General features: G+C 36.8%; 1 long non-coding RNA gene and 1 other non-coding gene across 2 annotated transcripts; both read left to right on the forward strand.

The window, feature by feature from the left end:
- Positions 1-3719: 3719 nt before the first annotated feature.
- On the forward strand, positions 3720-3826 carry LOC147825005 (U6 spliceosomal RNA). The gene has a single exon (XR_015441598.1). It is a non-coding gene; the product is annotated as a U6 spliceosomal RNA (small nuclear RNA).
- Positions 3827-5210: 1384 nt separating this feature from the next.
- Positions 5211-24790, forward strand: LOC147825006 (uncharacterized). The gene is made up of 2 exons (XR_015441566.1): positions 5211-11656; positions 24228-24790. It is a non-coding gene; the product is annotated as an uncharacterized LOC147825006 (long non-coding RNA).
- The last annotated feature ends 356 nt before the right edge of the window (positions 24791-25146 follow it).

The raw sequence follows: 25146 nt of genomic DNA on the forward strand, positions 1-25146 counted from the left end.
GGGGAGCCCCTTTGGAAGTCTTTTACCCAGCTTCAGGCTTGCTGCTCCCTGTGGCTGCCCCTGTATTAGGTGAGCACAGAGCCACAGCTTGGGAAGAGTGTGACACACAGGGGCTGGGTGAGCCACGGCAGAGGCTTGCTGAGAAACCTGGGCTGACTCAGCTGTGGCCTGCAGCAGGCCTTGCTCCACTCTCACACTGATTAATCACAGCAAGATGATCTTTGGGCATTTTGAAAAGGTATTTCCCTAAGGCCCAAATTGAAATCCTTCAGTAAGTATTAAGTAGTCCAGGAGTGAATTATGTAAGCAGAAGGAGGGATATAAGGAAGTGTGTTTGAAAGGAGAGTTGCTGCACCATCCCATGTACCATCCATCATTTCCCTAGCATTTTTATTTTAATAAAAATTTACTGAAGACCATTGGATATGTAATACATTTGTTGAGTAGTCAAACTCACAGGATAGAAATACAAAAGATTTTGAATTTTTCCACCAGTTTTCACCTTCAGCTACATTTTAGGATGAGCAGAAGTGATGTTCTCTTTCTTCCTTCTTTTAAAAAATTAACAATTTAATTACGAATTTTAATTGTTCAGTTTGATGAGTTTTGATAGCTATATAAGACTAGGTCCCCTCAGCCTTGGCACTATTGACATTTTAGAAGGGATAGGTTTTTTTGTAAAGAGCTGTCCTATTGTTCCCTGGCCTCTATCCATTAGATGCCAGCAGCATTCCCCTTGTCATTATAATCAAAAATGTCTCTAGACATTGCCAGATCTCCTGGGGGCCAAATCACCCCTGGATGAGAACCACTGATAGACACCCATGTCACCAACACCCAAGATGCAGGTGTAGATTTTATCTGTTTCTCAGAAGAGTTCTTTCTAGCTGTTGCTGCTGTCATCATCATTATCCTTGTCATTGTCTTTGTTGTTGTTTGATGCAAGGTCTCACTATGTGGTCCAGGGTAACCTTGAGTTTACTAAGTATCCCTGGCTGTCCTCAAATTTGGAATCCTTCTTTTTCAACCTTCCCAGTGTTGGAATTACAGACCTGTACCACTATGCCTGGCCTTCCCATGCTTTATCATCAGTTCCTCCCAGAACTATGGTCTCTATTTTCTATCATCTTATATTCATTGTGCCTACATTTGGATTTTATATAAATTTAATGATACACTCTATACTCTTTGTGTGTGTATGCTCACCTAACATGTTGTTTTTGCAATTTATACATGTAAAGTTTCTATCAGTAGTTCCTTTTTGTTGCAGAGTAGTGTTCCATTATAATATGCTATGATTTTTTAATCCATTCTCCCCTTAATGGGCTCTTGGATTGCCTTCTCTTGAGGCTATTTTGAATAAGGCTGTTATACACATTCTGGTAAAATATTTTTATGGATGTGTTTTCATTTCTATTGTGTAAATGTCTAGGAATGAAACTGTAGAGTAGATGTAAAGTTAAACACACATCTTCTCTACAGTTTCATTCCTAGACATTGCAGAATGGCTTAAGCCATTTTACACTCCCCCAACCATGCATGAGAGTTGCAGTCATACATGTCAGCATCAGTGTTGTCAATCTTTTTGATTTCTCCTATTCTGGATATCTCATTATGATTTTCATTTGCATTTCCCTAACAACCAAACCAATGATATTGACACTTTTGCAGGTGCTTTTTGGTCATTTATGTATCCTGTCTTGTCTGAGTCTTTCATGGTTGATTTCAATGAGTACCAGCTCTGTAACAGGTTTGAGTTTCACAGGAAACTCAGAAAATGAGAAAACTTTTTCCATATGAATAAATGTGGTCTAAATAATAGACCCTATTATGAAACATGCCTTTCTGTTTTTTGTTTTGTTTTCTTCCCTATATCAACATACTGTGAGGTTTAGAGAGTATTTAACTTTAGTGAAGTTAGAAATGCTCTTCCTAATTAGCTGGACAAGTGTACAAAACTACTTTAATTTTAGGGGCTTAGCCTTCCAATACCCAGGGCCTCTACACAACAGTCAGGCCAAAATTGTCCTTTCATGTTATTGACAAGCAAAATTAATAACAAGAACCAGGCCTCACACAAGGTGGTGAGTCACCTTTGTTACTCCTGCCCCAGGGAGTTTTCTGGTGAAACTTTTTCTAGAAGCAATTATTTCTTCCTCCTGCCTCCATTTTTCTTTTACCTATACAGAAATGACTTTACCTAGTTTTTAAAAATTAAGTTTTCTATCTAGAAAGGCATTTTTTTCCATTCCCAGTTTTTAATAATAGAACTTAGCCATCTCCTTTTCATTCCAGTGAACTGAAGGGACTCACGACTTTGTTTTTAGTTTCTGTCTAGCAAAATAATTTTATTTGTTAAAGTGGTACATTCTAGTCTGTCCTCCTTAGCTAACCAGACAGAGATTCATCAGTGACACTTGAAGCAAGGTGATTTCTCACTGCATTTTGAAATGGGACGTAGTGGTGGCTTTTGTGTATTTGTAGACATATCTATGTCTGATATGCTTTGTAAGCAGTAAGGCAACCTCTAGTTGTGGTTAGTGACTGAATACCATTCCTCACTGGAAGCTGGAACAAATGTGGCTGGTTGATTACAGGGCAATTCCATGTGTGGGATAAGAAATGGATAAGATCAGGCTGAGACTTTTCCTACAAAAATTGCAGCCATCCAACTTTTGTAAATGATTGGGTCATGTTGTCAGGACTTAGGCTTTGAGTTGTAGAGGTTCTTAATGACGAAGGGGATGATTTGAATATAAATGAGAATGGCTGCAGTGGATTAAAACATATAAAATATATTTAAATTCAGGAAATCCTGATGACACTTAAATCATAAACAAAATAATCACCCCTTCCAAGTCTGTGGAAAACTCCAAAAAGCAAAAAACCTGATTTCTTTAAAACACAAATTACAAAGAGGAAAGAAAGGAGGGAAGAGGAATCAGTGATTTAAAAGAAACAAAAAAGACATATGAATTAAGTGTAGTATTTGAATCATATTTGGATTCTGATTTGAACAAATACCAGCTGTTAAAAATAAGTATGAATTGTCTGAGAAATTTTGATCACTGACTATTTGATTATATTAATAAATTAATATTTTAGATATGATCATGGTTTTGTGGTTTTATTTTTATAGTAGTTCTTTCTTTTTTAAATCTGCATTATTTAAAAAATAATAGAACTAAAATTTGCTTCAAAAGAATTCTGTAGTAGGAGTTTGGATGATACAAGAATGGCAATGAGTTGGTAATTACTGTTTCTGGGTAATAAATGCATATTAATTTGTTAAGCTATTCTCTTTACTAGAACATATGGCAATACTTGAAATTTATCAAAAGTTAAAAACAAAAGACCACTTAAGTGTCCTTCATATTGTTGATGCCTTGGGTTGCTAGAGAAAGAAGGCAGATGTTTGAACAGGGAAGGAAGATTGCTGGAGGTGACCAGACCTAAGCCAGGAGCTTTTTTTTTTTTTTTGCTGGTTTGTTCATCAGTATGTCAGTGTGAAAAGATTAGTGTTCCACTAATCTGACCTGCCCCCAACATTTTCCTTCCTCCATTTCCTTATAAGCATCCCACTAATGTTACAAACCTGGGATCCTGGAGAATAGGAACAAGATCATGATACTTCTCTAATAGTGGGTCTTGGTGGTCCAAAATCCCTACTGAGGAACCTTTGTGGGCCCATTCTTTTCTCATTCATTCATTTCTCATGTGTGCTCACTTCGGCAGCACATATACTAAAACTGAAACAATACAGAGAAGATTAGCATGGCCCCTGCGCAAGGATGATGCGCAAATTCGTGAAGCGTTCCATATTTTTAAATGAATAGCAGTGCTTCAATTAAAGTTACAAAAGAGATATATAAAAAAAAAGATAGACCGTGAAGAAAACATGAGAAAATGTTTAAACATTTTTTCAAAGGAATGTTTTACTCCTAAATAAGTGGAAAAATAGAGGAGAACATGTTACAAAAGTGTTACAGGCCTTACCTTTAAATGGACCAAATGGAGCAGTTCTTAAGGCATGGCAGACTCAATGGAATACTTGTTTGTACTTATAGTCTTTTAGCAGTTTAGGTGTGTTGCAGGTACAGTATCTGAAACAGTTCATGAGTTTCAAATTTTACTTCTGATCAAAACATAGTTTTTTTTTCATGAAACTTTATAACTTGGACAGTTATAGTCTTTATTTTCGTCGGGTAAAAACTTATGTTCCTGTGTCTCCTCTCAGAACTTCTCTAGTCCTGAAGGTAACATTTTGCTGTGGTGGACCCTTATATATTTAATGTTAGCCTTGCAGCTCTCCAGTCTCGAATTTCAGATTTCATTGAGTTAGGTGGAAGAAGGCGTTTGGCTTCCTGGTTTTATTTCCCAAACACAAGTGTGAAGGAAGAGTGCCCGTTTTGGGCCAGTCTTAGAAATTACAGTATGTGATGCAGTTCTTGACCAGGCAGAAGAAAAGGGAACCCTCATTTACAGATGAAATAGCCAAGGTGTGAAGCCAAGATGATCTCACTATGTTGTCTGTAGAGGATACATGTGCATTTTCTCCAAACCCAGGCTACTCCAAAAGCAGCTCTGCCTTGCCACCTCCAACTTGCATTGAAGTGTGCGGTTTCCTTAGTTAATAAAAAGGACAACTCATTGAACTTGGATTTTTATGGAAAGATGGCAAATGCAAATTTCATGGTAAAATAGAAAAGCCAGCAGTTTATGACTGTTAACTGATTTTAAAGGACACTAGTATTCTCCAGGAAAATGTAGTTGTGCTTTGGTCATTTCTAACTATTCAATTCCTCTTAACTAAAGAAGTCCAGACTCATTGTAATACACTAGTGATTATGACTGGTTAAATTTTATGTTCATTTATTCCCACCATTTGAGTGTCTTGATGAATAATCATCCAGAATCTTCTTACTAGTTAATCTTATGTACAAGTTGGACATGTCTGAAGGGCCTAATTATTTATTTTTTAATTCTTTTATTGGTACATTTTAGGTATACAACACAATTACATTTCTCATTGGGAACTTGTACCTTTACATGATACATCTTGGTTCTTATTTTTTCCCCATTCCTAGCCCTCCCTTCACCCCCTCCACCCGTCCCTATTTACAAAGACTTTATTTCCATTTTTTCCATTTCTCATCATTTTTCCTTTCCCTTCTTTCCTTTCCCCTGCCCCTCCCACTACCCCTACCCCTTTGAACATTTTCTTCCTATTTTGCATTATCGATTATTCATTCTAATCATTGGTACCTTTTAGGTATACAATATAATGACATTCATCATTGGAAATTTGCACCTTTACATAATCTCTCTTGGTTCTTATTTTTCACCCTTGCCCAGCCCTCCCTTCAACCCCTCCATTCCTCCCTATTTACAAAGATTTTGTTCCTATTTTTCCATTTTCTCCTATTAATTCCATACCCTTCTTTCCTTTCCCCTCCCTGAAGGGCCTAATTATTATAAATTCAGCCAAGTAGTTTATGTATTACAAATCTATGGCTTAGTAATCCTACACTCAGGAATGAATTTCTCAGGAGTGGGGTATGTCAGTAATTAAGGATGTACTGGTTTGATTCCCCCAGGAGTACTGCCCATTACACACATTCATAGATGCCCTAAGCAATCCTATCAGTGGTCTCTAGGCTTAGTTATTTTTCAAATAACAGGTGATATTTTACACATTGCTACCTGCATTCCTATATTTGTAAACACTATGGATGTGCAGTTTTTCTTCAGAAACAGTATCTGCACCTTCAGTATCTGTCACTGGTAGATGTATTATTACTTAGGGTGGTACAAAAAATCCTATTTTTAAAAAATTCTATTTAAACCTGGACTTTTTTGTGCACAATCAACCATATGTGCTTCTTTAAAAAATCGATTAAGAAACATGAATTCATACATGAAGAGCAGAGAAAGAGGTGCTTCTGTAGCAATATTTAAAATAACCATTCAGGCATAATAGTATTTCTAATAATTATAAGCTCTTCTACTTTCTGAGGACCTCATCTGTGCAGGGCCTGCCAGGCCACTTCTGTCTTTTATCACCAATCCCCATGACCATTGGTGGGCAGAACTGGAGGGACCTGAGCTTTGGAGAGGCCGTTCAGCTTCAAATGTTGGGGAGAGTATTGATTTCAGCTTTCCCAGTGTTCAGAGCTGTTTCTTTCTGCTCATCTACACCCTTGAGCTGGGTACTGCGTTTTCCCACTAATCTGCTTTCACCTCTCTCTGTTTAATGTACTTATCTCCAATTCTCTAGTCTTCTATTATCAATTAAAATTCATCTTTCTGCACTTCCTAGGTGAACATGATACTTCCAGCTTCTTGTGGAGCTTAGACTGTAGGCAGTGACTACATGCCCCTTTCTGTAGTTCTGTAATATAGAGTTCCTTCTGACTTTCCATTGAGTTTAAAGTAAAAAGCCTAGGGGCCGGGGATTTAGCTCAGTGGCACCATGCCTGCCTCTCAAGAGCAAGGTCCTGAGTTCAATCCCCAGTACCAAAAGAAAGAAAAAAAAAAAAAAGCCAAAGCTGACAGTAAAATATCACCCAGCATCCTCTTTATTGTGCTCCCTTCTAATCTGAGAGTTTTCCTTAGCTTTTTCTTGTACTTAGAAATCTTCAAAAGTCATTCTTTACCCTTCTTTTAAAATAAACAAGTTAATTAGAGTTTTATGATCCCAGTTTATTTCCAGCAAGTCAAAATAATAGACTTGAGAAATAAATGGTATTTACTTTAAAATGGATGTATCATATCAGTATGTTTTCCTTTTTAAAGATTTGCATGTCTTTACCTATTATATTTTCAAAGGAATATCTGAATAGTAAATGGCTAAAGAAAATGAGCATCTGGTTACAATTTGATTCCTCTGTCACCTACCCTCACCTGTTACTTGATTATTCCAAATCATAGTCTTTCTTACTGAGTTGACTAAACTATGGCATTATAACATATGTTGCTTTCTAGACTTACAGACAAAAATTCTGTTCTGAGATTTCAGGCCAGTGTCTCATCTGTCCTGTTGGCATTCCTCGTCTTCCCAGGGCTTTCTCTTCTAATCAAAGATTTATTTGTCTTTACAAGTAGGGTTTTAATTTGCTATTCTGACTCTTCTTTCCCTTCTTTACAATTAAGCCAAAAGAAGGCATCTACTTTTTTCGCAATGAGATAGGGTGCCTGCATCATTCCAGCTATTAAGTCTGGCTTAAAACTGGAGTATTATAGATTCCTTCTTCAAATAGTTACCATAGCAATTATCTCTCACCATAATTAGGTGGAAGGGAGCTTTTAGGATTAAATGAGTACAAGTCTCAGAGGCAAAGACCTGACTGTAGACCAGCCTTGTTACTAGCTTATAGCCACAGGTAAAAGTTACTTAACTCTTTGGAAACTGAATTCCTCATTATAATTTGGGGACAACTAAATTAGATACCCAATCCAAATGGATTTTCTAAGGATTTAGTAAGATGAGACCATATCTGGCACATATTTCTTCATTGTAGATAAAACCAATTAACATTTTCTAAAGCGTTGTACAAAATATTATAAAATTACTCTGTTGATAGGTAAAGGAGAAGAGCATGAAATCAGTATTAACAACAACAAAACATTTATTAAATATTTGGGAGAATGTTTAAACTTAAATAGTAATGAAATAAATTCAGACAAAAATATTGAGACACCATTATTTTTTATTAAATTAGCATTAATTTAAAAAAAAAAGAAAAGCCTAATGCTAGTATTTTCAGTTGATATGGCTCATTTGGAAAAAATGCATCAAATTATAAAATTATCTCATATCTTTCAATCTAGCAATCCCATTTCTGGAACTCTACCCTAAGAGAATATTCCAAACCATGGGAAAAAAATCCATAAACACGACAATAATTCAGTGTTAGTTATGATTTTAATAATAAACGTGGGATAAATTTAATTTTATAATGAGTTAAGATAAAAATACTAAGCAGCATGTAAAGATATTTATTATATAAAAATGCACACATAATCTGTATGAAAAAGCATCTTAAAACTGTATAGAAAATAGTTAAAATGATAGAGTATAGCATATGTTCATTTTTCTTCATTTTCCTAGAACTTTTGTAAAATAGTATTACTTTTAAGATTAAAATTAGACTTGTAAATATATTCAGTCTGACAAAAACATTGAATGTCTGTTCTGTATCCTGAAAAATCTACTCTGGCCTTTTCTTTAGCTTTAGAAAACAACAAAATGTTTTCTGTTTTACTCCAGGGAAATAAGAAAGCAAAAATATGTGCTTAGTGGACTATTTAGACTAAGTACTTCATATATGTCCCAAGATTTAAGGTGCTGTTGTATGCCACCTAAACATTTAATGCCAAGCTGTCACCCCAATCAGTGTTAAATGTAGTGGCATTCTCACACAGCCACCCACTCCAGAATATATTCCAAAATTAACTTACTGGATTACTCAGATCATTCTGTCAGTAAAATGGGTCTCATTGATATATTAACCACAACCATATTAATGTGAGACTTTGAGTAATGCATCTTAAGGCTATCTGGATTGAAATCCACTAGACCAGTGGTTCCCAACCTTTTTGGCACCAGAGTCTGGTTTTGTGGAAGACAGTTTTTCCACGGATCAGGTGTTGATGGTTGATATCAGGATGATTCAAGCAAATTACATTTATTGTGCACTCTGTACCTATTATTATTATATTTTAATTTACAATGAAATACAACTCATAATGCAGAATCACTGAAAGCCCTGAGCTTGTTTTCTTGCAATTATACAAAGTGAGCTTGGAGGATGTGAATCATCTGTTGCAGTGAACCCATAATTTAGGTAGGATTCTTAGTATTTTCTTTTAGATGTGGCTCTATTTTTATTGGCAGTCTTAAAGGCTTCTGGTGTTTCATCACTGAGTATTTACCTCTTTGTTAAAGCAGTTCTCCAGTGATGTTTGTTTGTTTACAAATTTTGACTAGAGTTAGCTTGTGGTTTTACCAAAACTGTGACTGGGACAAGTGCAGGAAAGAGGCATGGGAAAAGTAGTAGATAAAATAATGAGCAGACCACATGTGGACTAAGTTAGATTCTGACTTCATCCCTGCTGCTAAATGCAGCTATACAATTGAAATACATCAACTCATTTACCAGTATGAATCCTGCTACCCGATGCAGGTTAATTGTCACCTGCTACTCACTAATAGGGTTTTGAGATGAATCTCCAAGCAGTTGATTTCTTATGATCTCTTCAGTCAAACCTCTCTACTAATGTTAATCTGCATTTGCAGCCACTTCCCAGTGCTAGCATCACTACCTCAGACCATGAGGCATTAGATTCTTATAAGGACACTTGTTTGCATGAGCAGTTCACAGTAGGGTCCACACTCCCTTGAGAATCTAATGCCACTGCTAATCTGACAGGAGATAGAGCTCAGGCAGTAATTCAAGGAGTGGGGAGCAGCTATAGATACAGATGAAGCTTTGGTCAGTTGCCTGCTGCTCGCCTCCTGCTGTGCAATCCAGTTCCTAAACAGGATTAGAGACCCCTGAGCTAGACAAAATCATTTGCCAAGTAATGTAGCATTATTTTAGTTGAAATTTTTATTGAGATAATTTTGTAGATTTCACCTGTAGTTATAAGTACAGAAAGATCCCTGTATACTTTGCCCGGTTGCCCATAGTGGTAACAATTTACAGGACTATAATGTATCACAGGAAAGGTATTCACATAGATACAATTCTTGATCTTACTCAGATTTTCCTAGTTTTACTTGAGCTCATTTGTGTGTGTGTATTAAGTTCTGTGTAATTTTATCACCTGTGTACTTTTGTGTATTCACCACAGTTAAGATACTGAACAATCCCTTCAGTGCATAGTTCCTGCCTGTTACTTTGATAAGCATCCCCTCTCTGTCCTCCTCAATAACCTCTAAATCCTGGCAATCAGTGGTACTCTGCTCTCTATTTGTAAAATTTTGTTATTTCAAAATGTTATAAATGCAACTATACATGTAACCGTTCAAGATTGGCTTTTTAAACTCAGAATTCCCTAGAAATTCTTCCAAGTTGTGTTTATCAATAATTTGCTTTTTATTGCTGATAATTAGTGTTCTATGGTATGGATGTACCACAGTTTATTTGACCGTTCACCTTAATAGTCACTTGACTATTAAAATCATACTGCCATAAATGTTCATGTATAAGTTTTTGTGTGAACCTAAGTTTCTGTTTCTCTGGGGCAAATTCCAAGTCTGCAGTTGGAAGGTAATTGGATGTTTAGTTTTTTAAAAATTAGTTTGTTTTTGCAGAAGTGCTATACCATTTTATATCTTCTCTGGCAATGTTTGAAAGAGTTCATTTCTTTGACAACTTTTGGTGCTATTATTGTAGCTTTATTTTGAAGTCAAATTTGTGGCAGTTTCCTTCACCTGAACTAACCAAATAATTTTGCTAGTCATATAGAATGACTAGATTTTGAAATGAAACTCACCAGAGATAAAAGCAACTTCCTCCCTATTCCTACGTTACACCCCTTCCATTCATTCACTTATTTCTTATAGTAAACTCACGTTATGTTAGTTGGCTCCCTTTAGTCTCCAAATAACTAATAAAAATGCCTTTGTTCTTCTTTTTTGAACATCAGACCCAGCCTCCTTTATTAATATCAAGAAATAGGGCTGCCATCCTTCATCCTATTCAAAAATCAACTCAAAGTAGAATCAAAGACTTGATTGTAAATCCTGAAATTCTAAAAATATTACAGGAAAACATAAGGGAAACATTTAAAGACATTGATACAGCACTAATTTTCTGGATAGGACCCCAAAAACATAGGAAACAGAAGCAAAAAACTGACAAATGGGATTATATCAAACTAAAAAGCTTTTACACAGCAACGGAAACAAACAGAGTTCAAAGACAACTTATGGAATAGAAGAATATTTTCTAATTATTAATCTAATAGTTAATATCCAGAATATATAAGGAACTCAAAAATACTTAATAATAAAAAACATTCCAACTTTCAAAAGATCTGAATAGATATTTCTCAAAAGAAGAAATATAAATGGCCAACAAATACCTCAAAAATGCTTACTGTCATCAGCCATTAAGGAAATCCAAATCAAAACTACAATGAGATACCATCTCATCCCAGCTAGACTAGCTATTATCAAGAAAATAAAACATAACAAATGCTGGAAAGGATGTAGAGAAAAAAGAAACTCTTATTCACACTGGTAGGAATATAAATTAGTATAGCCATTGGAAAATAGTATGAAAGTTCCTCAAGAAACTAAAAATAGTACTACCATGTGATCCAGCTGTACTATTTCTGGGCATATATCCCAAAGAAATGAAATCAGCATACCAAAGAGACACCTGCCTGCCCATGTTTATTGTGGCAGTATTCAGAATAGCCATCAGCCTAGGGGCCCACCAATAGTGTGGTATATACTCATGATGAAGTATTGTGTAGCCTGAAGAATTATATACTGTCATTTGCAGCAAAATAGATGGAAATGGAGAACATCATGTTATTGAAATAAGCCAGACACAGAAAGACAAGTACTACATGTTCTCTCATTTACATGTGAAAGCAAAAAAAAAAGTGTATCCTGAAGAGGAAGGTGATAAAGAATGGTTGGGTAAGTGCATGCTGTATTTATATATGGAAATATCACACTGAACCCCATTAATTCATATATGTCTAGAAAAAAGGGCTGGACTTAATTTGGTTCTATCTCTCTTGTTTGACAATTTTATCTTCTAGAAAAAATGTGGTTTAAAAAATACTTAAAGAATTTTTGGATACTCAAACAGCATCTTTAGCACTGGTCTAGAATGCATGTAAGTTTGCTAAAGCAAGCAAAGGACCTGTGTTTGAGCCCTCTTCTAATTAGCTATGTCACTTTAAGTCAGTTACTTTCTCCAAGATGATTTGCACAGCTGCATAAAATGGTTAGATGAGATCAGTGTCTCTCCGCCTGTGGAAAGCATCAGAATCACCTGGAGGGCCTATTAAAACCCAATCTTGGGGCCTTCTCCAGTTTCCAACTCTGTAGGACTGGGTTGGCTAGGATAACTTGCCTTTCTACCAAGTTCCCAGGTGACACCAGTGATGCTTGTCCAGAGAGCATCTCTAGAACCACTGAGCTAGATTATCCTAAATGCTCTCTGGCCCTAATAGTCAATATTACCACCTCACTCCCCCAAAACCTCAAATTTGCTTTCTGGTGAAATAAGGTATGCCTCCCCCAACCCCTGATACAGGTACATAGTAAAATATAATATGGGCATTTAAAGTATCATAAAACAGTATTTTTTGTCATTTTGTCATGTGAAAATTGCCAAAATATGTTTACAAAACAGCATATGTAGAAATGTCTAGATGTGTATAGAGATTAAAAAGCTAGATATCAAAAATATTAATATTAATAGTAGTTGTCCCTGATCAGTAAAGCTACAAATTCCTTTTTTTGTGAGTGCTTTCGGTATTTCCTAGTTTCAATCATTATTCAAATCATTATAAATCATTTGTTAATACAGAAATTACAGGAGACAATATCGGTCTTAATTTCTCCAAGCTTAATAATTGCAGTAAAGAATTTGCTGAATACAAACCAACAGAAAGCTATTCAGATGTGAGATCAAACAATTCCAGACAATTTTGAAAGGCAACTATGACTTTCCTTAGGCCTGTCCCTAAAAGGTGTGGTAGATTACCTTGTGTCATTCGTCCTACTTGAGAGAATTTTTGACTCATGTACCTGAGTAGTCTTGGCTTTGGGACCACTCATTAAAGCATCTCATTACTGCTTATGAAATATTTTTGTGGCATTTTCTCACTGTTACCTAGTGGCATCTAGCCACAGCCTTACAAACTCTTCCCTTCTCTGTCCTTGACCGTGTGTTGGAAAATGTTCTATCTGAATGAAGCTTCTCCCCTGGTTGGGGTCTCTATTAGAAGAAGTAATATTTACAGCTAAAATAGGAATTTAAAAATTACTACTGAAATAAATCTTTTTAAATGACAGTTGTCTGCTAAGGGAAGCTATTTGGTGCTCCAGTTTGAGAGTTCATGCCCTTCCTGGGATTTGGGATTTCCAGTCATACTGATATCCTAAGTATGTCTACTTCTTCAACACTAAAGTTTCCCAACTGTAGGAAAGATAGGAGTGAGTATGGCTTTTCTTAAAAATATGATATATTAACTTAGTTTTCCTGCTGAAGTTACTATTCCTCGAACAATAGAAAATATTCCAGTTAATTGATAACTGTTGAAAAACACTCCTTCTGAACTCTAGTAACTGTATTTCTGACTAAACGTATTCCATCAGGGACATATTGCCAATAGGGCAGTGCAGTGGTAACTTTCAAAACACCAGTCTAGTCCAGAGCTGCAGTGGTACCACTGTTCCTTTCTGCCACATTCCCTGTCAAAGATGTTCCATAGAAAGGAGGAACTAAAAAGGCCTTTTCATTTATGACTGATAGTGTATTGGGGTTTTGTATAGGTTTTATATGACTGATAGTGTGTGAGGCTATCACATTTTAATACCCACTTGTATCAGCATCATTTCCTTACAAATATGTTTTGTGCTTGAGGCAGTATATTTTTATGTAACACCTAAAGACTTGCCATACAACATGTTTGCTCCATGGATTTGCTGTCATTAGATACATTTCTGGATTTACCTTATATAGCTGGGAGCATCAGAGCTGTTCGTTCACATCAGAAGCTCTTGTTCACTATGATAGCACCATCCATTGCTGACAGTACACTCACAATCTGCTTGTTCTGAAAGAAGTGATGAGGCACTTAGGTCTAGAACTAATTTGCTTTTTTGAAGGCTAGGAGTACTAGCAACTGCCATGTCGGTCCATATATATATATATATATATATATATATATATATATATATATATATTTCTAGAGATATATATATATTTGTATATATATATCATAGCTTAAAGGAAATCCAAGATAAAGTCATGTTACAGACCTCCATCTTCTTTTTTTCCAGTTTTTAAAAAATTCTTACAGATTTGTGTAAACAACTTGAATTAGAATGCTGCAGGGATGTTCCTTTAGTCTAGCATTTCTGTCCCTAGTTGAGTGCTCATATAATTTTCGCCAATTTAGAAAGACAAGATCTTCCTCATTGGACTGTTTCTCACACTTTTGAATTTTTGTTTGGTTCCTCCTGTTTGCCAGGAATACTTTTAGCAAGCCAACGTCTTTCAGTAGCAACAAGTATGTGCCAAACTCTGTGCCATGCCAGTTTTATTGCCTTTTTTTGGCCAACACAGTATTCATAGAGTAATAATTACCTCCTTCAGGGTACTGTCTTAGAAGCCTCTTTTCCTTTCATAACTCAAGAAATTCTTTTCTTGGCATTAAGTGTCTACCTGAAATTTAGACCACTTTATTAGAATCATTACTTGACTGTCTCCCCACTCCCATATAAGTGCCATGAAGGAACCCTTTCTCTGTGACTGGGACAGTCAGTAGCATGTAGGAGGTACTTGACCACTGGATGACTGAAATCAGCCTGCCAGCCTTTCGAGAGAACTATCTTAGACTATTTATCCAAAGCAAAAAGTTGGGTGCAGGTTTCATTAACACTAGTCTACCCAATGCTGAGTTAGTGAGTTAGTAAAAACTACTTAATTCTAATGTTATTTTAAGATGTCAAAATACACTGGGTAAATGCTATAAAAGTTTTTAAAATTATTTTTGTGTTTATATTGGATTTTATTGTAGATTTTATTTTGTAAATGAAATTTGGATCCTAGAAACTGGGTTTTATAATACAAAATATATATTTATCATATAAAGTATAGAATATAACCTCTCCTTTTCTGTGCTATAAAGACAGTATATTTCAAAACATAACCAAACATGAGCTGTACCTAGACAAACATACACATTAAAAAATGAAAAGAAAATTGTGATTTAAAGTTAACAATGCCCTTTGAAAGGGGTGTTTGCATATGGCTGTGGTTACTTTTGTAGAGTCGTTTCTAAAGCCTATAATTATGAAACTTGCATTTTCCAGTACAATATTTTAAAATTTTGTCTGACTTGTTTAACATAGCCCAAAGCATTTGTGTAGTTTAAAAATAAATGCTAATTTTATCTTGTGTAGCCTGCTTTGACAGCATATTTTTTTATTGACTGAAGTTCCAAATCTGTTGAAGAATAAGTTAACAATACAATTGTGTTAACTAAGATAAAAGCATAGTAAAAAGTGTTTAACACGTTTATACATATGCATTAAAGCATTTATAAACTCAATATCTGGTCCACAATTGCATCAGTCTGGTTTTGTTTATTGTTATTTGAGAAGATTGTGTTTAAATGATGACTCATATCAGAAGCATTATTTTTAGGCATCTTACCTCTTTGTCTTTCCAGTCCAAATGTTGGTATTCAGGTGCATAGAACTCAGAGAGTCAATCCTTACAGCCATAGGACAGAGTCCCATCTTCAGTGTTTTTAATAATTACGTATGTTTTATTACTGTATATTCCAGAAATGTAACAACCAACAGAGCCTGAAGCTGCAGCCGTACCAACATAGTCTGAAAGCTTTAAAAGTTTGACTTTGGAGAATAAAACTAGAAAGATGAAATACAGAGATTTTTCTCAGTGTAGTGAAGCAAAATAAAATTATACCCCTTAAAATAAATCACAGTGAGGGGAAGCAATTTTTCTTGTGATAGATAAAAGCCAGGGAACATAAAATCAGCATTTGAAATATGTTAACTAACAGTGTCTTAAACTAATGACTGCAGTTTTTTGTTTTGTTATTAAGGTTTGAAAAATACATAGTGTATTTGTTAGGCAAAACCATGAAAACTAGAGATCATAAAAAGGTGTATCAGGTCAAATTTAAAGTTTTTCTTTTTGGTTGCGCAGGGCTCCGTATTGTATTGCTCAATCAGCTCAGTTCTCCATCTTGAATTCACAGTGACAAGCATGCAAAAGAAAAGCAATCTTTTGTTACTAGAGGCAATACTGAAGATTCAAAGTGTGTATACCTTTAGTTTTATTTGTCTGCAGAGTTCCAGTGGGGGAAAATATGAATTTGAAGTCCAAATTTCTCCCTAAACTCACCAATGCCACTTAACAGGTTTTGATAGCTGAGAAAGTCACTTTATTTCTGAGCTTCTCTTTCTTTGTTTATAAACCAAAGTTCCTAGTGATGCTTTTCCAAAATCCTAGGACAGTGATGACGAACCTCTTAAAGCCTTCAGTGATAACAAAAAGCTGGCTGTGGCACACATACCATACATTTGCCACCACTGTCCTAGGACTATGCTGAGGAGGAGTCAGAAACTTAATATGCTATACAGTGTTTTACAAGTTTCATGTATGTCCTGTTATAATTCCTATCTTACAGATGGAGAAAGGTTGAAAGAGGCTAACCAGTCTATGAAAGGTCATATAGCTAGTGAGTGAAAAATCTGTTTCCAACACACTCTGTCTATAATTTCATTGTTTCTCAACATTGGCACTCTTTTTTTCCCCCTTAAATTCTTTTCTTGGTACATTTTCGGTATACAACACAATTACATTTCTCACTGGGAATTGTACCTTTACATAATGCATCTTGGTTCTTATTTTTTCCCCATTCCTAGCCTTCCCTTCACCCCCTCCACCCTTCCCTATTTACAAAGACTTTATTTCCATTTTTTCCATTTCTCATTATTTTTTCCTTTCCCTTCTTTCCTTTCCCCTGCCCCTCCCACTACCCCTACCCCTTTGGACCTTTTCTTCCTATTTTACATTATCAATTATTCATTCTAATCATTGGTACCTTTTAGGTATACAATATAATGACATTCATCATTGGAAATTTGCACCTTTGCATAGGCTCTCTTGGTTCTTATTTTTCACCCTTGCCCAGCCCTCCCTTCAACCCCTCCATTCCTCCCTATTTACAAAGATTTTGTTCCTATTTTTCCATTTTCTCCTATTAATTCCATACCCTTCTTTCCTTTCCCCTAGCCCTCCCACTTCCTTCCCCTTATGCCCCTTCTCTTCCTATTTCACATTACTTATTATACATTTTAGTCCTCATTTACACTTTCAGTTTCTCACACCAGAGAAACTATTCGATATTTATACGTGTGTGTCCTATTTATTTCACTTAACAGTATCACCTCAGTGTGCATCCACTTAGCTATAAATGTCTCTAATTTCTCATTTTTTATGGCTGAGTATTACTCCATTTTATAAAACACCCACATTTTCTTTATCCAGTCTCCAGATGATGGGCATTTGGGCTGTTTCCAAGTTTTAGCTATCACAAACTGTGCTGCTATGAACATGGGTGCACATATATCACTGTGGTATGATTCTTTTAATTCTTTGGGGAAGATCCCCAGCAGTAGAATAGCAGGGTCAAATGGGACTTCCAGTCCTAGGTCTTTGAGGTATCTCCATACTGATTTCCACAGTGGTTGCACCAGTCTACACTCCCACCAGCAGTGGAGCAGGGTTCCTCTTTCCCCACAGCCCCGCCAGCATTTGTTATTGGTTGATTTCATGATAGCAGCTATTTTTTCTGGAGTGAGGTGGAATCTCAGCGTTGTTTTCATTTGCATCTCTCAAATGACCAGTGATGTTGAACATTTTTTCATGTATTTATTTGCTATTTCTACTTCTTTGTCTGAGAAATGTCTGTTCATTTCATATGCCCATTTTTGGGTTGGCTCTTTAAATTTGGGAGGTCTGATCTTTTTAAGTTCTTTATAGATCGGAGATAGTAGACCTTTGTCTGAGGAAGAGCAGGTGAAGATGTTTTCCCACATTGTGGGTTGTCTCTTCACACTGCTGGTGGTTTCTCTTGCTGTACAGAAGCTTTTTAATAAGAAGACATCCCATTTGTTGATTGTTTGTGCTAGTTCACGGGCAGCTGAGATTTTGTTCATAAAATCTTTTCCTACACCGATGTCTTCAAGGGTTTTACCTAACCTCTGTTCCAACTGGTTCAGAGTTTCTATTTTAATATTTAGATCTTTAATCCATTTTGATTTTAGTTTAGTGCATGGTGAGAGATACGGGTCTAGTTTCAATCTTTGGCAAGTTGAAACCCAGTTTTTCCAGCACCATTTATTAAAGAGGTTATCTTTCCTCCAGTGAGGGTGTTTGGCTCCTTTATTGAAGATGAGATGGCTGAGTGTGTCTGGCATTGTTTCTGCATCTTCTAATCTGTTCCACTGGTCCTCAGGTCTGTTTCTTTGCCAGTACCATGCTGTTTTTATCACAGTAGCTTTGTAGTATAATTGCAGATTGAGGATTGTGATATCCCCTGCCATGTCTCTGTTACCTAGAATTGCTTTTGCTATTCTGGGTCTCTTCTTGTTCCAAATGAATTTTTGGATTGTTTTCTCAAGGTCCATGTATGCTGCTGGGATCTCAATTAGAATTGCATTGACTCTATATAGCAGTATTGGAAGTATGGCCATTTTCACTATATTAATCCTTCTTACCCAGGAGCAGGGGATGTCTGTCCATTTTCTGATATCATCTTCAATCTCTCTTTTCAGAGTGCCGTGGTTTTCAGAGAAGAGGTCTGTGATTTCTTTCATTAGGTTGATTCCTAGGTACTTCAGCTTTTTTGGATGCTATTGTGAAAGGACTTATTTGCCCTATTTCTCTCTCAGTGAGTCTGTCATTGGTGTAGAGGAAAGCTATTGATTTTTGTGCGTTGACCTTGTAACCAGCTACTTGACTGAATTTGGTTATTAAGCCTAGAAGACTTTTGGTGGAGTTCTTGGGGTCTTCTATATAGTATCATGTCATCTGCAAATAATGACAATTTGAATTCTTCATTTCCTATCTTTATTCTTTTTATTTCTTTCTCTTGTCTAATTGCCATGGCTAATGTTTCCAAAACTATATTGAACAAGGGTGGTGATAGTGGACATCTTTGTCTTGTTCCTGATTTTAGTGTGAAGGATTTCAGTTTTTGACCATTTAGTGTGATATTGGCTCTTGGTTTTTCATAGATGGCTTTTATCAGTTTAAGGTACAGGCCATCTATCCCAATTTTTTGTAGATTTTTTATCATAAATGCATGTTGGATTTTGTCAAATGCTTTTTCTGTGTCTTTGGAGATAATCATATGGTTTTTACCCTTGGCTCTATTGATATAGTGTATTACATTGATTGATTTGCATATGTTGACCCATCCCTGCATCCCTGGGATGAATCCCACTTGGTCAGGGTGTATGGTCTTCTTGATGATCTTCTGCATTCTGGTTGCCAGTATCTTATTAAGGATTTTTGCATCTGTGTTCATTAGTGAGATTGGCCTATAGTTCTCTTTTTCAGTTGGGTCTTTCTGCTTTTGGGATGAAGGTGATGCTTGCTTCCAGGAATGAATTTGGGAATATTGCTTCCCTTTCAATTTCATTGAAGGGTTTAAACAGTAGTGGTAGCAGCTCCTCTCTAAATGTCTTGTAGAATTCAGCAGTGAAGCCATCAGGGCCCGGGCTTTTCTTAGTTGATAAGTTTTTAATTACGTTTTCAATTTCATTGGTTGATATTGGGTTGTGTATAATTTCTAGGTCTTCTTGTTCAACTTTGGTAATTCATACATATCTAGAAATCTGTCCATTTCTTCTGTGTTTTTCACTGTATTGGCATATATGTTCTGGAAGTAGGTATTGATGATCCTCTGGATTTCTGCTGGGTCTGTTGTCATTTCACCCTTTTGATTCCTAATTGCATGGATTTGGGCCTTTCCTTTCCTTTTTCTGATAAGGTTGGCCAAGGGTTTGTCAATTTTGTTTATTCTTTCGAAGAACAAACTCTTGGCTTCATTGATTTTTTTTGTATCAAGCTCTTAGTCTCCATTGCTTTGATTTCTGCTTTAACCTCTGTAATTTCCTCCCTTGTATGAGCTTTGAGGTTGTCCTGCTCTTCTTTTTCTAGAAGCTTGAGATTCAACATCAAGTTGTTTAATTGGGCTCCTTCTGTTTTCCTAATATGCATATTCACTGCTATGAATTTCCCTCGTAAGACTGCTTTCATTGTGTCCCATAGATTCCGATACGTTATATTGTCATTGTCATTTAATTGAAGGAACTGTCTGATTTCTTCTTTAATTTCCTCTGTGACCTACTGGTTATTCAGAAGTGTGTTGTTCAGTTTCCACATGTTTATGAAATTTTTCCAGTTTCTTTTGCTATGGATCTCCAATTTCATTGCTCTGTGGTCTGATAATATACAAGGGATAACTTCAATTCCTTTGCACTTACTTAAACATGTTCTGTGTGTGAGTATGTTGTCTGTTTTGTAGAATGACCCATGTGCAGCTGAGAAGAATGTGTATTCTGATTTTGTGGGGTGGAAGACTCTGTAAACATCTGTTACGTTCATTTGTTCAAGAGTTTGATTGAGTTCTAGCATTTCATTACTTATTTTTAGTCTAGTTGATCTATCTATTTGTGAGAGTGGGGTGTTGAGGTCCCCCACTACAATTGTATTAGTTCATATATGACTTTTCATGTCTGTTAGTATTTGTTTTATATAGTGGGGCGCAGTAGAGTTTGGTGCATAGATATTTATGATTGTCATCTCTTCCTCTTGGATTCTTCCCTTTACAAGGATGTATTGTCCTTCTTCATCTCTCTTGATCAGTGTTGGTTTGAAATCTACTTGATCTGCCAAGAGGATAGCTACTCCTGCTTTTTTTCGGTTTCTTGTCACATGCAGTATTGTTTTCCACCCTTTAACTTTCAGTCTATGAGCTTCCTTTTGAATGAAGTGTGTTTCTTGTATGCAGCATATTGCTGGATTTTGCTTCTTGACCCATTCTGCCAGTCTATTTCTTTTGATTGGTGAATTGAGACCATTAACATTGATGGTTATAACTGAAACGTATTGACTTGTCATTGCCATGACTTTTTCTTTTTGTTGGGTTCTCCCCCTTTACATTTAATTTCTTGTTGTGTCAGATGGGTTCATTGTGCTTTGCTTCCTGGGGTTGAGAGCCTCAATGTCTGTACCTAGGATATTGTGTAAAATTCTTTGGAGTGCTGGTTTGGTATTCACGAAGTTCCTAAGGTGCTCTTTGTCATGAAAGTATCTTATTTCTCCATCCATTTTGAAAGATAGTTTTGCAGGGTACATCCATCTGGGTTGGAGGCTTTTTTCTTTTAGGGCTTGGAATATGTCACTCCAAGCTCTTCTTGCCTTGATGGTTTGTGTTGAGAAGTCTGCTGTGATTCTGATGGGCTTTCCTTTGTATGTGATTTGTTTCTTTTCTCTGACTGCTTATAGAACTTTGTTCTTCTGTTGTGTTTCTGGAATCTTAACAATTATATGCCTATGTGTTGGTTTTTTTGATCAAGGCCATTTGGAGTCCTATATGCCCCACTTATCTGTATGTCAAGCTCTTTTCCCATGTTTGGGAAGTTTTCTGCCATTATTTCTGTGAAGAGATTTTTTATGTCACCTGTACTCTCCTGTTTCTTCATTGACTCCAATCAGTCTTATGTTATTCTTCTTTGCATCTTCTAGCAGCTACTGGATTGATTTCTCATGTTCCCTTACAATTTTGAGCAATTTCTCTTTTCCTGGTCATTAATTGCAATCTTATCTTCTATATCTGAAATTCTGTCCTCACATTGGCTCATTCTGCTGTGTAGACTTTCAATGGAGTTTTTCATGTCCTGGAAATCTATTTGCATCTGTTTTATGGATTCCATTTGTTTCTTATGTTGGGATTCCATCATGTTCCTGAGCTCCTCTCTAGATTTATTAATCATGTCTTACACTAGGAGCACATTTTCTCCTGTTATCTGAGAAATTATTTCTGATTTCATTTTTTCCAGATCCCCTTTTGTTGCCAGTTCAGTGGGTCCAGGTGGTTGAGTATTAGAGTGTTCCATCTCATTTCTCTTTGGGGTTGCTGTAGGTGATATAGAAGTCTGGTTTTGAGAATTATTTACGTGTTTTCTCATTTCAACTGGGGGGGTGGGGGGAGGGGTTCTGTTGGCACCTGCGCAGCTCAATTCCTCTGTGCTGGGAGAGTTGGGACAGGAGCTGGGAGCAGCGGTAGGCATGGTGGCCAGGAAGCCCCTTCCTGTGGACCAGAAGCAGTGGGACAGTGGCTCAGAAGCCCCTACCTCTGGGCCAGGAATGATGGGACAGATGGCGGCCCAAATGCCCTTTCCTCTGGGCTGGGAGTGGTGGGATAGAAGGCGGCCCAAAATCCCTTTCCTCTGGGCAGAGAATGGCAGGACAGAGGATGACCCAAAAGTCCTTTCCTCTGGGCTTGCTGTGGCCGGATGGATGGTGGCCAGCAAGCCCCTTCCTCTGGACCAGGAGCAGTGGGACAGTGGCTCAGAAGCCCCTTCCTCTGGGCTGGGAGCAATGGGACAGAAGCTGGCCCAAAAGCCCTTTCCTCTGTGCTGGGAATGGCGGGATGGATCTACATTGGCACTCTTGACATCTTGGGTCTGGTATTTCTTTATTATGGGGGCTTTCCTGTGCATTTTAGGATGTTGAGGAAAATCTCTGCCTCTGCCTACTAGATGCTAGTAGCTACCCTCTCCCAGATGTTGACAAGCAAGACTGTCTCCAGACAATGCCAGATTTTCTTTGGTGGGCAAAGTTGTCCCCCAGATGAGAAAAGATGGTCTGTATGACTTCAGAAAAGTTCCTAACTCTTTTCTGTACTGAGCCATTCCTATTCCTGTGTTGGAATACTGTACAACATAGCAACTTGTAGAATTACTGATTTTCATCCATCCTTTTCCTGTTTCTGAATGTGCAGTGACATTGTCTTCTTATAAGTCAGTAAACTTTCTGCTCCTAAGAACCGTTTTATAGAAGCAGAATATCACCTGCCAGCATTGCTATCCAAAGTGGGCCCAAAGTCAATCTCAAGGACCTCTGGTCTCCCTTTTCATGTAATTCTATAATCATTCCCTAGCGGGCCACACATCAGTCTCTGATGAACAGTCCCTTCCCATCTTGTATATTCGTCGGCTACTAAAATCTGTTAATAACTGAGAGATGAGGGAAAGAAACACATAGATTTTCATAGCCACCATCTCATTTGATCTTCACAATAAACCCTTGAGGTTTACATCAATTATCCATTTTTATATTTTGTTTAGGAATCTTAACCTTTCTTCTGTGCTTCTTTGTTCAGCTTGGTGCTCTTATTGCAAAACTTGATATAGAAACTCAGCAGGAAGTTGATATGGAAACTCAGCAGGTCTCTTTCTTACCAGCACTGTATGCAGAGTAGCATCCTTCTGAATTACTCAACATAAAGCAGATGCCTTCTGCCCTGCATGACTCTTCCTTTTTCCTTTCCCCTTAACAGGGATCATTAAATATATGCCTCCTCTGATTGCATTTGGGGACTTAGGAACCAACTTTCCTGATGCTATTGACAGATGTCTTATATTTCTCAAGAGAGAAATGTTTTTGCTTATATTTCTTACCCTACCTTCCCTGGTCAAGCATGAGCTTCCCCATCCTTCCACACTTCCCAAACAGTGTTTCTAGATTTGGCTCTCTTCTTGGTATCATCAGAGTTCCCAAATTATTGTCACCTCTAAACTACAACTTTCTAAACTTTTGATTGACTTTATCAGTGTTTGTTTCTCTGAGATTAAAACTATTGGGAAATTAAATGCATTGATCTCAGCTTCATTAATAGTCTGAAAATATTTTGCAAATAAGCCTGTATGAATTAAAGTTTCTTTTAAACTAGGTTTTAAGATGAATTGCTACTGACAAACACAATAAATATAATTGCATGTGATTAAAACTATCAGCATGACCTGAAGAGACGCTGGTGTAATTACCAACAGTGATGAGGATTTAGAATTGCCTAGGAATCTCTGAGACTCAGAATTCTGCTTATGGAAGGTCCAAAACAGTAGTTGGAACCAATGGGAAAGAGAACTGAATTATTTCATGGCAATATAACTTTAGTGCCAATTAAAACTTTTTTTTTCTTTAAAGTGCATGTGAATCATTTTGAGTACTCTGTGGTTCATTTAAGAAAGACTAATTGGTTCTTGCTTATAAAATGCTATCTCTGGCTCCACCAAGTCCTTTTTCATTTAAAATGTGGCTTCTTATTAACCAAACTTTCCTGGTTCTGATTTAAAATGTGCATGTAGGATCTCATCATGTCATATCAGTAATGCACTGTGTGAGCTTTTCTTTCTTTTCCAGGTGGCCTTTTTGAAGATGTAACTGTTGGAGCTAAGGCATTCTGCTCCCCCAGCAAACAGCTCTCCCTGACAGAGCATGCTGAAGGCCAGCCCTGAACTCTATGGGCATCAATCACAGAGATTCAGAATGAGAACATTGCATTGATGTTTTGAGTGTACTTGTTTGCATGTATTCTTTATATATGCTTTGGATCTCTGAAAACCCAGGGCTGTGAAGAAAGTTGTAGTAGTAGGTTGTCAGCAGGTTAAGTATAGAAGTTACATCTCTACTCCCCACAGAGAGGAATATTCAAATCTGTGCAGTGTCAGCACCACCTGGAAGGATATTAGCTAATGGAGACCCATCTGTCTTGTGTGGGATGCAGCAAGGGACTTTATTTGTGGAACTCAGTATGAGCTGCCATAAATCTGAGGAAATAAACTTTTAAAGAGCTTCTTAGGTTTGTTTAACGTAACTTTAAAAACAAAAATATAGAACTTTTTATACCTTATTCAGAGGAGATGCTCAGGAGATATTTGTTGAATGAATGATTATCCAATTAAAGGTCTCTCTGTGCAAGCCTACACGTGTCCTTTTGTTCTTTATTTCTTGTACCACATACTATTGCAAATTGATAAGTATACCTCATTGACATGTTGGTGCAGATTTGTCTTATCCTTTGATACCAAAGCAGGTAGTTAGGAAAATACTGAATGAGAATGATATAACTGAATGGAGTTCTATAGAGCAAGCCTGGCTCCTGATTTTACAGAGAAGTTTTGAGACTTGCCTAGACTCACACAGGTAGGTCCAAAACTAGGTCTGGACCCAAGTGGATCCATGTTTTCTGCTTGAGATCTCATCCATGTCTCCCTCACATCTTTCTTTCTCACTCTACATTCAGAGGCTAGTGTCTGGATTTGTAACTATCCCGGCTGCT

Source organism: Heterocephalus glaber, unplaced genomic scaffold (genome assembly GCF_053883595.1).
Source record: "Heterocephalus glaber isolate CG9 unplaced genomic scaffold, H.glaber_assembly_v1.0 deba00001523, whole genome shotgun sequence".
Classification (NCBI taxonomy): Eukaryota; Metazoa; Chordata; class Mammalia; order Rodentia; family Bathyergidae; genus Heterocephalus; species Heterocephalus glaber.